The following is a 16334-nucleotide window of genomic DNA, read 5'->3' as shown; positions in this document are numbered from 1 at the left end:
TTTTTTTAAGTAAACATTAGGAAATATGACATCTCACTGTGATTACAACTGCCTCTCAAACACGGCCGGTGTTTAATGTTATGTCAACTCTCACATCACAGCTGGTGTTCCTGCTGCACTGAAGTCAGTGTCAGAGCAGGAATTTGTCCTTGGACCGATTTACCTACTTAAGGCATTTGAGGAATTTTCACACACACACGGTTCTTCTTCCTCAAGCCATCTTGTCTACTGAGTACATCATCCATCTTCAGCCAAACATCGCTGTTTATTCAACCCATGTGAAGTACCTAAACAAAGACGGGAAGGAAATGCTGTCTAAACGGTGACACAATGGAAAGCTGGAGAGAGGGCACAGAGTCACCTGAGAGGTCAGACATGACAGAGACCAAGGACTTTCTGTCGTGTTTAGTGTAAATGCAAAAATGTTTTTTTTTTTCAGCTTTTTCTCACAAACCGAGTTATTTTCTACAATTTATTCTCCAGTTCAATCGGGGGTAAATTTTGGAGACACAGCTTCACAGAGCAGAGTCAATTTGAGCAGGAAAACAAGCGAACAGCTCACCAAACACAGAAAAATCCCCAGTTTAATGCACTTACATAAACCACTTATTTGCAAGTGAAAACCGAAATGAAAACGCCAATGAATCCAAAATGTCCATTAAAATGATAAACTGCATTGTAAAACTAAGCATAGCTGCAGTACAAGTACTGTGGGTGAATCCAGAGCAGATTGGTAAGATTTAATGAGCATTTACAAAGGGCAGTATGAGAAATCATTTAAACATTCATCTTTAAAGTTTGAAAGTTTATTCTTTACTTGCCCGCTGGTTCGTAGAAATGCAGATTTCCATTTGACGACATGAACTTTGACATAGACGAAGTCCTTACAGTGCTGGGAATTAGTACGCTGCATCTACTGTGTATAACATAGAGTGTATATAAAGTCTATTATATATTATCAGTATCACTATGACAGCTGGAAAAAAGTGCTGACATGAATTCATCTTATTTGCTGCTTTTAAATGACCATTGTTTTCTCTCTTTTTGATCAGATTACTCAGATAAAATGTATTGTTTCAAAAAGTCTACAGTGTTTTGCACCATAGACAACTAGACAATTTGCAACCTGCCTTATTTGCATCCGTCATTACTGGCTAGAAGTCTTCCTCTCCCTTTTGGTGGAGCTTATTTAGGGTCATTTCCACCACCTGTAGTTCAGTGGAGTGGAATGCATTATTGAGACACACATTCAGACACATTCATCTGCAGCAGAACAAACAAAACAGGGCCTCAGGGCTCATTGCTCCACAATGCTAATAGCTATTAAAAACTCCACAGGGTAAAATCTACACATCTGTGCACCGTATGACTGATGGACTTTGCTTATGTACTTGTAGCAGTTCCACATCTAGCAATAAAGTTTGGGAATAAATATAATCATAACATATTGGAATGTTATATGATTTAGAAAATGACTTTATATGGTTATGTTTTTGTTGTTTACATTAAAAATAGCATGGACCAGCTATTTAAAATTGTGCAAAGATATCTCTGTATCTCTGTGCAAGACTTAAAATAGTTTTAAAATATATTTAATGACACAAAGTGATTTACAACTTGATTTTCAGCCAAGAGTAAATGCTACTTAGACGAGACTCTCTAACAAACTATCTATGCACGGTGGGGCTCTCTCCCTCATTTTTCCCTTCTGGCTTTCTGGTTCACAAGTTCCTAGTAAAGTTTATCCGCCCAGACCCAGACGATAAATGACCAATCAGCGAGATTACTGCCAGGTCACACAGTTGACCTCTCATCTCCGCTGCTTTGTGCTGCGCCCTGTAGACAGCGTAAAAAACATGGAGGCACCTCTTTAGAATCGCACTGCGGTCTCCTTGGAGACACTGTAGCTGCAACTGTGCAGCTCTCTTGGACGGGGGTCTGGAGGGATGGACTGAGTTTCTCACAGACGTCTGTGGCATTTCAATTAGGCAAAGAAAAGTACTTCAACTTTAGACACAACTGGCAACTTAAAGAAACTGAGCTGAGGCAGGAAACAGAGCTCTTCTCCTTTTAACACACATATATGGATGCATTTGTTCCATCATATTCTCAGAACTGCGGAGAATTATCACTCAGCGTTTAAATGATGTATCCCAGTGTATCTTTCAAGTTTATGCCACACATTCTGTTTATGGCTTCAGATATTAAAATGTCATTAAAAGAAAAGAGATTTGGACAAATTGCTGACTGTTCCCTGAACAACAATTTCATTTGTCTTACAAGCACGAAATCTTTAGCAATATACACATCTTGAACCCACGGTTTCTTTCAACTGTCAAATCACACTTTGCATGTGTTTTTTTCACCTACTTCGTCATAATAAACACTGTCAGCAAGCGCAGAGAGGCAGCGACCGGGAATGAGGGATGATATTGTAAGAGCTTCCATTGTATTGTTGTTGAATCTGGCTGAGGTCTGTGAATTTCAAAAGAGCAGCGTTTGTACTGACAGGCTGCAGTTTTATCTGCAACTCTTTCATCAATAGAGATTGTAAACACGGACCTTATGGTTTCATAATGTGTTTCAACTCTGAACTAAACTGGACTAAAAAGAAGAAGAACACATTCTAATGAATAAAATATTTGTTCCAAACATCCATGTTCAGATGATGTGGTATTATTATATATATTAGAATCAGAAGGCTGAATACAATTTTTAAAGAGGTGATGATTCTTTTATTTACCTTTATCATATAATTTTATTTTATTATGAATAATAAATATTAATGAAACTGAATTTTGATATTTTTGTCATAAATGTCAAGTAAAAGTTTGGTTTAGTAGAAAGTTGCAGTTGTAAATTTGTATATCCACTGATAATAATCTAGAGTATTAGTAATGGTTTAATATTGATTTGTGATACTTGTTAATCAACATACAATGTAAAACACTTTAGAAATTAATGTTAATGTTTAATTACTATACCAATTATTTACCACATACAGTGCATCAAGAAAGTGTTCACAGCGAAAGACGTACATTAGTATACACAGCCTTTGCCATGACACTCAAATTGAGCTCTGGTGCATCCTGCTTCCACTGATCATCCTTGAGATGCTTCTACAACTTGACTGGAGTCCACCTGTGGGAAATTAACTTCATTGGACATGAGTTGGAAAAACATACACCTGTCTGTTAAGTTAACAGCGCATGTCAAACACAAACCAAGTCATGAAGTCCAAGGAATTGTCTGTAGACCTCAGAGACAGCATTGTATCGAGACACAGATGTGGGAAACTGAGAAATGTATGCAGCATTGAAGGTCCCAATGGGCACAGTGGCCTCCATCATCTTTAAATGGAAGAGGTTTGGAACCACCAGACTCCCCCTGAAGCGGGCCGCCTGCCAAACTGAGCCAACGTGACAGAAGGTGACAAAGAACCTGAGGTGACTCTGAAAGAGAAAGAGAACCTTCCAGAAGAAAAACCATCTCTGCAGAACTCCACCATTCAGGCCTGTATGGTAGAGTGGTCAGACAGAAACCGCTCCACAGTAAAAGTTTGCTAAAATGCACCTTAAGGACCCTCAGACCAAGAGAAACAGGATTCTCTCTGATAAAACAAACTTTGAACTCTTTGGCCTGAGCGTCAAGTGTCATGTCTGGATGAGACCATCCAACCTGATGGAGCTTGAGAGGTACTGCAAAGACGAATGGGAGAAACTGTGAATACTCTTTAGATGCACTGTACAACTACTTTGTTGGAGATTTCAAAAAATAAATAAATATCATACTTCATTTAGCATTTTTAAGCATATATAGTAATAATGTTTTTTTGTTCATTAATAAAAATAAAATCAGTCCTTCATAAAGTAAAACTGCTCGTAAACTTGTTACTAGTTACTTTTTAAATTCTTAAAAATATAATCAGCTAATAAATGTTTTGTTTTGTTTTTTGCAATACACATCCGTGTCTTTATTCTTACTGGAAATATTTGTTTTGCAGGATGTTTCACTTTTAAAATGTAATCTAACTAATCAGGGTTAGTCTTGTGCATGTTCTTATCAACAGCTGTACTCTATATTGGGTATATGAAAATACATTTTAGAGCATGTACTTACTTTAGATTTGGGTTTAGAAGAGGTACTTCCACTTGTAGTGGAGTGCTTTTTTTGTGCAAGTACTTGCACTTGCACTGGGTTTGTGTACTTCTACATCACACAATCCCAGTGTGCAATCATCTCTCGTGCTGTTTGCACAACAGTGTGAAGTAATGCTAATAAATCAGATGTCACACAGATGTTTTGCAGCTGAACAACTTTCATTTTTAGGAATTTAAATAAACATTTCATCAGCTCCACAGCATGAAATGATCCATCATGGGGATGAGTCCTCAACATTATTTCTGGCAATATGGGATATTAATATAATTAATTTAAGTAAATACTCAGAAACAATGTGCATGTGATGTCTTTCTAACTATAGAGAACTATACTATATTATATTATAACTACATGAAATGAAACCAAAAAGATGAAAATACCCAATAAATAAACTGGCTGTACACATGACAGATGCTTGTGATAAAAACAAATGTACAATAACATGAACTGACCAGCGGGTGTATGTAGTAATATTTCAATTTTAAATTCTCCTAAATGTTTTTCAGTACAGTACAGTCGTGTACACTGCGTTCATAGAAATGTCATAATGTAAAAATGTTCAATATATTTTTCTTGCTGACAAGCAGTCATTTGTAAAGCAGATACAGTCTGAGTGTGATAAGTTAAAACTGCTAATCTGTGCTGCGGCCCTCTTGCTGTCACAGCATGGCACAACAGAGCTGAACATGACTGATGATTAGTGAGGCAGCCGGGTCTGGGAACAGCTCCTCCTGAACAACGAGAGAGTCTGAGTGAGAAAAGAGAAGTGGGAGAAAACAACACAAGTGCTTGTCTGCACTATTTCCTGTAATGACAATAATTAAAACAGAGAGAAGATAGGAGCTCTGCTCCCAAATGGCATGCTGGCACATTTTAATGTCCATTCTCTCTTTCACTATATCTCTCTCTCTCTCTGTGTGTGTGTGTGAGAGAGAAAGGAGTTAATACAAAGACTGAAGTAATAGCACTGAGGCGTTAATGGCTTTGAGATGCAGTGTGAGGATTGTCTGACAGATGCACGGCAACAGAAACATCTCAGATACAAAATAGTGTCTTTGTAAACCCTTCACACAGGAGCTCTGCCAATATTTTGGCTCATAAATTTAAAAAAAACTAATGAATAACATGCTGCACTTTATTAACCACTGTGTTTTTGTCTGATGGCTCCAATTTGCTCAACAAAGTGTTTCCTTCTGTGGAGAGTTTACACAGTGTTCATTTGAGCTTGTCTTGTTCTGGGGACATGGTGATATTGTCATTATTTTAATTAGGTTTGATTCTTTGATTAAACAATAAAACGAAATGACTATAATTGTGTCCATTGGTTTGCCACAAGTGTGACTCACTCTTCACGTGGCGAATGTACAATTCAGCTATGAGAGAAGTGGAAACAGCACAGCTCATCAAGTATCAGTTGCTCCCAGTGGAAATCTTTCATTTCTCAGCTTCGTGTTTTATGACAACAACAAGATGCTCATTGACACTGCACACTGACTCCACAGTTTTGTTTTGTTTTTTTTACTTCAATGCATGCTTAACAGCACCCAAAAAACCTTTTAGGAATTCAGGGACCCCCACATATGGACATGCACTTCACTGTGTTCCTATCAGACAAATTAAGTTCCTTTAAAATAGGTCTTTAATGGGGGTTTTAGTGGCTTCTGATGGCCCAGAAAGTACTGTATGAGGATAGAGCTTCCAGACCTGAACAACTTGATCGACATTAATCAAGTGCTGAGTGCTAAAGTTGGGAGTGAGGACTTTCTGATAGGTATAATTGAAGTTGAAAAGAATGTTTCTGCCTTTATTTCAGGTTCTTTGTGATATGTACAGTATAATTAAAAGGTCCCTACTCCACCTCCCAGTGGGGCATTCTTATTTTTCAAAGCTTAGTCTTTGGATGCAGCAATAGCTGTGTGAAAATTCAAAACGACCCAGTTAAGTTTAGGAGTAGATTGTGGTTTGGGTTCAAATGTGAAGTAACAACACTGACTACCAGCTTGAAATGTTACTCTTTATACATCTTCAGGATCTTCTTAGTTTTGCTCATGTGCCGCTTTTTTACATCAGTACCTGTCTGAGAAGATAGCTAATTGTGACATCTGTTAGTTATATGCATCTAGTAATCAGCACAGACTCCTCTTACTGATTTATGACCCCCCATATCTTATGGGGTCATAACATCTAATACACCTGGCTGAAGGTAATTCAGTTTGAATTGATTAATGTATATTTCTGTGACTCCTTGTAGATCAGCGTTAGACCACAGTCACTCTGACTATAGGCACACGTGGAACTCACCGACTCACCAAATAAGAAGAATGAGCTGTCACACAGCAGCTTGTCATTTTGTTTAGAAATGGCAAAGTCTTGTGGGTTCAATTTCCCCTAATCGCTTTTCAACATTATAGTTGTTTCCTGTAGGGAGTGGACATGGTATATTATAGATGGTATAAATCTCTGACAAGTTTCACTGCCTGAAAGCCAAGTTAAACTTAACCTCTCGTGGGCTTGGATGACCCCCTGCTCTTAGCAATCCAAGTAAAACATAAATCTTGCATCTTTCTATCTTAAGAGCATCCCTCAGCCCACTAAGTTACTGCTTCAAACGTCTCTTATAATATTGACTGTGTGCCTGTCACAGTGTGTTGTGTGAGTTAATACACTTACTGTAGAAAGAAAAATCTAATATTTCTTATGAGTAACAGTTTCCTGCATTATTCACTTTATGACACATACATTTCTTTGCAAACCAACGAGACCTGCTGAACCTTTTACCTGCCAGTGTTATTTCTAGGTAAGAGGTATTTGCATCAATGCCCCCAAACATGTAAATGCATAACATATCACATAATATCTGCAATCTGTCACCAGAGTCTAATGTGTTGTACAGCTTCACTCTGACGATATAATTACAAGTATGTATACTATAGAACGTAGATCAATAAAATACACAGCACAATATGACGAGGCAAAAATATTTTACGTATAATTAGTTTATAATCTTACATTTAAAATTGTTTTATTTTTGTTGTATACATGTGTTGTTTGTTCATTAGTATTAGTCACTTCTTTTGCTTCTTTTTTGATTCCTCCTACAAAGTTAAAAGTGGATATAAGCTTGTGTTTTTGGATTTGTATTATGTTGGATTGGATTGTTTTGTTTTTTTCATGTAGATTCATTATAATATGCATGTGACAAGATACATACACAATAAAATGCACAGTATTCAAGAGTGGATTCATCAATCAAACAATATCACTCAATTATATTATCAGCATGAAAGTTTTTACCTGGTTTGTGTTTATATACAGTGTATTATACATTTTTATAAATGTTGATATTTATATATGGTATATAATTTTAAAATGGATTATGGCATCCAAGATGGCAAAGACAAATTGATTGAGGCAGCTGTGGAAAAAACTCTGTTCATTGATTGCCAAAATTTAGAGGCACATGTTAGCTCGGTTATTTTGAGACGAACTCCAAATATAAACCTCTCTTGAGGGTTAGCACATGAGACATATGCACGTACAGTCATTATCTCCTCCTTTCATAATATGGCATGACAACCACAACACAGGAACAGGCAACAGCATGATGAGCAAACTTCTGTTTTCTACTGTGGGGCTAGTGGTTTGTTTCCAGGAACATAAAGTGTGGACATGAAACTATCATTGATGAGGGAACATGGAATAAAAGGAACCAATTTCCCGACTGGAGATATTAGAACAATTATTATTTTTTGTTGTTCTTCTCCTAAGAGAATCAGCATTTCACACTCACACAGAGTGAGTGTGAATAGGTAATAAGCTACGACATTAATCACTGCAAAAATTACCATAGATTTATCAAGATCCAATATAATTAATACTGTATACTGCTGGGTATTTTACCTATATGGTAACAGTGTATAGATTATATTGAATGTATGAATCTGCATAAAAACGTCCCAACAAATTCTGTCTCCAGACATATTCTGAATCTTTAGTAAACTACAGAAAATACACGCACAGCCCTAATGAACACATACGTCTATCATACAAGTAACAGAAGCACAGGAGCGAAAGTCTCTGAACATAACCCACACATGTTCAATGACATGCAGCATGCAATCCTGCCCTGATTCACAGTGTAGCACGCTCCCAGTTCCAGCTCTATCTTAGACCATGTGCACAAAAAAGAAGGACAAGGAACAAAACAATAAACAAGAAGAACAAAGAAGTCAAACTTCATTAGTCAGAAAAAGCTTGTTTACCTGAAGGCTACAGCAGAAGACAGTGAGGGTGGGGAATAATAGACTGAATCTAATGCTACCACTCGCTTGATTCCCAAAACTTGCATAATGTAGCTTTAATTTGCTACAGTGTTTGTCTGCCATGTAGATTCATGTGTTTGCTGTTATCCGGTTTTCACAGCTTAAGAACAGGCAGACTGGCTTCTTGTTCCAAAACAAGTGAAACTCTCTTCCAGCCAGAACAAACTGAAATAGAATCACTTTATTAGCCAAGTACATTTTACTCTCACCAAGGGATTGATCCTCTGCAAGCCACTCTTAACTATTATAAGGATGTGGTCAGCCCTTCTTTGGTGCCTGAGAACCAGATTAAAGGTCAAGGCTTTGGCTAAGGGTGATGTCCGGTGACTCAACAGTGTCTGAAGCAAATTCAAGAGCTCCACATGGCTGAATTGACAAAGATATCTTTCTAGAGTCGGTGTTCATGTACTGTAGCTTCGGTTAATCCACTGCAACCACTCTGTGTGGTTCCCAGTAAAGACTATTAGAAAAAAAACTGTCTGTGAGACTGTTTCTGCCCAATGGAAGGGCAACATGCAAAGTGTGTGTTTTAAAACTCACAGCCAATAGAAGTGTCTCTGTGGTAATATCACAGTATCTGAGACAGATTTATTCTCCAAATTGCCATAAGCCCGATGAGGTGAAGACCTGTCAATGGAAGAAATATATAGTAGTGATGTGAAACACTGCTTCCAAGACTCTCAGGAAGTCAGAGTTCGAATTCAAGTGGCAGCAGCTTTAAACACAAACCAGTCAACATGTGAGCTACTATTTAAGACTCTCCACTTGGGAGAGTGGAGTCTAATGTATGTATTCCAGTTCAGCTTTATCGAGGCTCTCATTATCTACTCTGGGCAATAAACTGTGAGAAAAATATTTGTTATAGACAAGCATTACTATAATAGCCCTAACATTAAATATGAAACCACCCAGCCAGATTTATCAGATAGTTTCTAAATCTAAACTATTTCTTATGGTCTTTTTTTATTGGACCATTACAGGCAATTTCTGTCTGTGCTATACACCACAAAGCACTTGACTCTCTTTTTCATTAGTTTAACTGTTACCCAGTAATCTTGTAAATGTAGCTTAGAGGAAATTCACTTTAAATGAGAAACTGCATGTCAAGGTCCAAACAAATCAGTTTTCCTTCCTAACTGCTGCTGTATGGATCTGACAGGTCAGTGATGCATTCTCCACAAGCTCGATGTTTACACAGGACTGTACGTTTCTGTCGTTTTATGGTTTACATTAATCACTCCTTATGTACTTCCACGGCCTTCGGTGACCTTACATTGTTGCACAGGCAAAAAAAATAAGTCTCCTGCTGTGTTTTGACTTGATTTTACACAGCTCGTGCTGAGCTTAAAGCATAGTTCCAGTTGTGAGTCAGTGACAGTCACCTTTCAATGTCCTGGTTCACTTGTGACTACAAAACTACTCAGAGTGCACGCATGACAAAATGAAACATGATTGAACATAAATTAACATGCTTAAGCATGATAAGCATCTCAAGAAGGGTTAAAGACAAGTGCACTCTCAAGCACAAACAGCTTGTTCCATATTTTAACCAATCAGATGTGAGGGCTGATTTGAACTTAGTATGCATTTAACAATGAAAATATAGAGCAAAGTATCCTAAGAAAGTATCCTAATAACATGAAATAATAATTCATTTTACATTATTTTTATGGTTATTGAAAACAAATGACAATGGTCATATTTAAGCATCAAATGTCTATCCTGTGCCAAACTCTACTAAAATTGCATCCTACATTTCTTATAATGCAGGTAAATATCATGTTCTGTTCAACTTCTCCTGCCTGGTAACACAGACTTTCTGCAGTCTCGGAGTGCCCTAGTGGCATTGGAGTTAAGTTGCAACTTCCCTCGTTTACATCTGGACAAGGACTGTTTATGTCATCTCTTGCTCCCCCTCATTCACTGTAATTTCACAATTGTAAACTAATGTAACTAATAAAAGCAACAAATGTCCCCAAAACACATGGATAAAAAAGCCCAGTCTCCAAACTCAGACTGAGACACAACTGTTTTTATGTCCTGAATTGATCCGTCCTTCAACTGCTTATTAATGATTTTTATTTCTAACACACTAAGAAATAATGAATTAATTATATCTTATAAAGCCATTATTAAGGATGCCTCATTAAAAGGTTGCACCAGCCCATGTCTTTTTTGGCAAGCTCAGGCAGTTTTCACATGGGAAGCTGGTCGCAGCAGCCTCTTGTTGGGACTCATGAGGAAGATGGGGAGCCACAAATAAGAACAGAAGCTGTTTATATGGCCTTCAGCATACCAGACTGTCCATGTACATGCTTGGTTTACCCTCAGGGCAAGTGTTGAGGTGCCCCAGGGCCATGAACCACAGCTGCATGTAAACTAATTCCCAAATAATGTAGCGTCTGTGTTTTTGTGCATAAACACTCTCTGCAGGTGATACCAAACAGTACAATCCTACCCTGGGGCGTTTGCAGCTTAATCCGCTTATTTGGCTGTGAAGAATTGCTCCTGGGTCATTTTCTTGTTTTAAAAAAAGCTCCAGGGTTAAGGGTTGAACAAGCGTCTGTAATAGATGGATTATTTCTTCAAGGATCATGCTGAGGAAACGTTCTAGTGAAGAAGACAGCATCTGAGGTCACACTGTTATCCACAGATGGAGTGTATTCTTCCCACTCAAAGCAACATTTGTACATGACAGATTTATCCTGGAGAGATCGATCAAAGCCAAAGAACTTGTTTTTTTTTTGGTTTTTTTTGCAGCTCGCCAAATTATTCCTCTGTGATTTGAAAGTGTAAAAAGAGGAAGTTAAACAACATGTTCTCTGCAGTTTTATTCACAAGGATGTGAACTAACTGGAACATCGGTCATCCCGGCTTCATCACACATTTAAAAGATCAGTTTCAGAACATGAGCCCAGATGCTTAACAAGCTGAAGAATTTCCGTAGTTTGGGGCCGGATGCTATTCCAGTATCTTTTGCTCCTGAGGGATACCAAGCTGATACATCCCTTGGGAGGGCATTTTTATCATCTAAGCAGCTAGAGAGATTTAGACAGTGTAATAAAGTATATCTGTAAAATGCTCTTCTTGGACGACAGGAGAATGTTTGTGATTGTATTTCAACTCCAGGGTGGTAAGGTAAAGCCCTCCTCTGAGAGATGAAGGCCACAGACATGGGCTGTGATTGTGATCAAGTTGGCCAACGGTTATCAAACGTACACACACAAGACAAGCAGGGTGGGAAAAACCCAAGTAACAAGCCGCAGTGCAGCGGCTGCTATGGGTCTGGTGCGTTAAGTCAACCATGGTGACTGTGATCTGGAAACAATTACTGCTGGCTCACACTGACACTGAAATTACAACTATTACCACACTGTCTAGAGCAGGAGTGCCTGGTAGATTTTGAAGGTTGTAATTAAGCTTGTACACTCCCATTAATTTTGACCAGGAAAATCTCAAAGTGACATGAATGAGTATGTCCAAAAATACTTAAAAATATTATTGTCTTAAATACGTTTGCAGGATTTTGTGTATATGAAATAATTAAATGTGATACCGTGCTGAGTAATGTGAATTAAGGGGCTCTCTGTGCGTAATCCAGACCAGATTTTTCCACTGTTACAGGACAACACAACTCAATTCTATTAGTATAGCGCCAAATCATATTAGAAGTCATCTCAAGGCCCTTTACAGTGTTTAAGTTTAAGACCTTATGAAATATAACTGTATACAGAATATATAGAAAACCCAACAACCCCACTTAAGCAAGCTTTAGGTAACAGTGGAGAGGAAAAACTCCCTTTAACGGAAGAAACCTCCAGCAGAATCAGGCTCAGGGTGGGCGGCCATCTGCCTCGACCAGTTGGGGTAAGGGGGCACAGGAGAGAGGAAAGAACAGCAGGAAACAAAATGACAACAACAAGAAGCAGCAAAAACACTGAGCAGGTCGGTAGGGCCAGTAACAGCACTCTGAAAATATACAGCTCCAAGACCAAGGATATATGCAGAGAGGTACAGAGGGAGGGCGACAGAGGGGAGAAAGGAAAACTACAGGAGAGAGGAGACACTAAGTTAATGACATGCAAGGGTTGCATTTGAATGGACAGTGAACAAAATCTGTGTTATGGCAGTGGATTGTGTTTTCTAACACCTAAGTCAGGAATCACTCAGAGTTGTTCACATAGGATATATGAAGCTATTCTCCTGTGATTTATTGAGGTGTCACCAGTATTTTCTTGTCCATAATCGTTGTTTTAATTTCCAGCATGTGGTTCATTATATCATTGCAGAAGAAAAGGGCCTAACAAAGATGACAACAAGATGTTATTGTTTTAAGTCTATTCAGTGGGGCTGAACTTAAATTAACATATGTCATAATACATTTACTAATTCTGTTTCCACTGCACGTAGTTCCAGCTATGATTGGCAAATTTTGTGTTCACCCCAAGTTGCTTTATGTGCAAATTGTAAATGCTCACATAACAGGCGAATGGAAGCTCACCAGATTGAATGACACCATTATTAAAAGCATTGTTTACAACTCAGCTTTTAAGATGTGAAAAAGGGGCAGCATGTGACTAAAGTGAGAAGACAAAATGAAAAATAAACACACAAATAAATAAGATATTTAGTTGAAATTGTTGTATATCAGTAATGGGGAAAAATAGGAAATGCAGAACTAGCTGTTACTTTGAGTCCTTTCAGTCTGATGCTATAGAAATGTTACAGAATTCATTGAAAAAGGGAAATTATGTGTTTTTTTTTTAGTCTGCATTAAAAAGAGCTCGGAGGTCAGGGTTCAGCTACAGAAGAGTAGGAATCCACTGTTCTGCTTCTGTGCACATGTCTTTCAGCCCTGATTCTTCTGTCTGCCCTCTCCCTGGCCCCTGATTATCTGCTTTTCATTTTGATTTCGTTGTATTTATTTCAGGGGCATTGCACATGAATCAATGTTGCTGTAAATATGCTAAAAGGTTAATTATCAACTGCCCCTTGGTCACATATAGAATAGAAAATAAAACATCAAAACACAAAAATACTGTGCATAACACAATGCTAAATAAGACGTATAGCCTAAAATGTTACAACATACAACAGACGATCTGCACATATTACTTAAATTAACATAAAGTCACCATATAAGTCACAAAGCAACATAAAATCAAAATAAACTAAGCAGATAGCTAACCAGAATCAATTTTAAAATCAAGGTGAAAGTCATTTCAAAATTTAAAACCATTCCAAAAAGTTCAGGGGAAACATAATGTGATTGATCTCATTTTCACTTAAAATTTATTTCTAACATGCTGTTAATGAAAATGAATTTATAGTTATTCAAGCTCACACTGGCAGTTCTCTAAAACCCAGCGTTCCTTGAAATTAGCAGTTACTCATCACTATCATCCAAGGCATTGATCCATTACCTGAGTTCAAATTGAACGGCACCTTTTGACTCTAATTAAGGAAATCGCTTCACAAGCACACATCTGGCAAATGGCAGACCCACAAAAGAAGGTATGGTATGACTTACAGAGAGGGACAAGCAGAACAAAGAGGGAGGGAAAATGAAACGGTCTAAAAGTTCTGGTAGGAGTCAATTATATTAATTAGGTTCTTTTTCTGCACCAGGAGCTCAAAGGTACTTTGAGGTAAGTGGGGGTAAGTGTAACAAGCTGCCGGGTAGTGTGTCCAACATTAGCAGCGATTATAAGATGAGTACATCAGAGATTTGACAATAAAGTGCAATCTGCTGTGAAAAGGTAGCAGTGGAAGAAAATCATAGATCACATACATTTTTTGCTTAAACTTTAATTGTAAGAGGATGTAGAGAGAGAAAAGTGATTACAGTAAATGCTGGATGGCATAACAAACCCATTTATTATGTCCAAGTGAGGCAGAAATAGTTTGATACTGGCCAAGGTGATAAAATCAATACCACTCTCATTTCTAGAAATTACACTGAATATAACAGCCACTAGCCTGTTAGCTTAGCATAAAGAATGAAAAACAGAGGGAAACAATCTGGCTCTGTTTAAAAGTATCAGAAAGCAACTACCAGCAACTGTAGCTGCCTAATAATTAGCACATTAAATTTTGCTGCTTGAATCTATACAAAAGGCAAAGTGTTAAGGGAGGCAATGTTCTTCTGGCACAATCACTGCTACTGGACAATGAGCATGCACATACAGTACAGTACATGCTCTCAGGCTTAAATAAATAAAACATATATGCAAACACATTTGTCATCATGCATGTCTGATCTTTCTCTCTGCACTAACTGTAACCATGTGCTCCCATCATAGAGGAATCTGAGCTTTTTCTAAATATTTGTGCGCTCCAAGTGGCTGCTCTCACACAGTTTCACGACAAAAACAAAAACCTTCAGAGACTTGTTTTTACTGGGTCAATGGTGATAATGTTCTTCGAAGGATAAAAACTGTGACTTCTATAGGTATTAAGCTACTCCTGAATTTGGAAAAAAGACTAACTTAATCTTAGCTGAAGCATTTTTCTTCACTCATCAGTGGTGGGATCAGAAAGAAATCATGAAAGTGATGAATGACACTAAACAGAAGTGGTTTTGATTACTGGCGAGAAAAAGCACCTGAAATTAGTTTCCAGTGGAGGGAGGTGAATTTGGAAACTTTTCTGCACCTCTCACAACTTGAGATTCCACAAATGCTGCTAATTCATCTCCTGCTTACTGGCTTTGCAAGTTTTCAGACCTGTTTTTCAATCACATACAGAAAAAGTCCCCGGTCCTCCTGGCTGCCTGAGGATCTCATGGTCCACAACAATTCTCAGGATGAAAATATCTCCCTCCTCACAGAGGTTTGGCCATGTTCAATGTCAAGAGAGCTATCTGAGAGACCTTATTTTGGGACTTATTTACAAACTTCCATGCACACAGTCTATTTTGACTCACGTTCTTTTTCCCCTTTTGGCAAGTGCTCTATAACATCCATAGATTAGCACAATTCAAGAAACAAACTTTGTTGCTGTTCATGTTGTGTCCATGTGTCCCTTTTCTCATGCTGCAACAGGGATGTGATGTTTTACACAGTTTGTTGTAAAAGCAAATAATCACCAGACGATGTTGGCTCATGATCCCTCACATCAGCGAGTCCACATCATCTGCTGCCAGTTATTGACTCCACAGTGAGGGTGCACTGTGAAGGATCCTGGGAGCTCAGATATATCTCAGAAGCAGAACATATGACCCTATAAATACACCGTCTACCTTGGGAAATGATAACTTCATCTAGCAAACAAATTGTCTCTCTCTCTTCTTAGACTTGTGATGAGGCCTTCCAGCAGCTGATTTAGGACCACGACAGAGCACAGCCGCTTTTCAACAGGCCCAAAAACAAATATTACTTCCATAGAGGCGGCTCAATATGCACCTCAGTAACATTAAGGCATTTTGTGACACACAGGGTTACTTAACAAATTATTGAATTACATTTCATAAAGCAGGAAATTCTCATAACATTTCATAATTGTGGTCATTCTGGCTACTGACTATGCAAACTCTGCACTCACAACCTGTTTTGTAGAGATGAGAAAAAGGCAACTCTGGCAAAAAAAAAAGCATGTCAGCCACTATTTCTGTGGCACTAGTGGTCAGGAGGTAAAAGGAAACACCAAACGATGGCTTATGACAGGTTTAAAACAACAGTTACTTTAAGTTCGAGCTCGTCATACAGTATTATCACTAGTTCATTTTTGTTGGGATGTGATGGAAAACTGCTGCAGGGGTGATGACCTTTAACTCAAGCACATACCAGCTAAACCACAGCTGTGTTGTAGATAGTTTTTTTTTTTTTAATACAGTGCAAGCAACAGGGGCTT

The sequence above is a fragment of the Anabas testudineus genome, chromosome 10, assembly GCF_900324465.2.
Source record: "Anabas testudineus chromosome 10, fAnaTes1.2, whole genome shotgun sequence".
Taxonomy (NCBI): Eukaryota; Metazoa; Chordata; class Actinopteri; order Anabantiformes; family Anabantidae; genus Anabas; species Anabas testudineus.
This window is presented reverse-complemented; position numbering follows the sequence as displayed.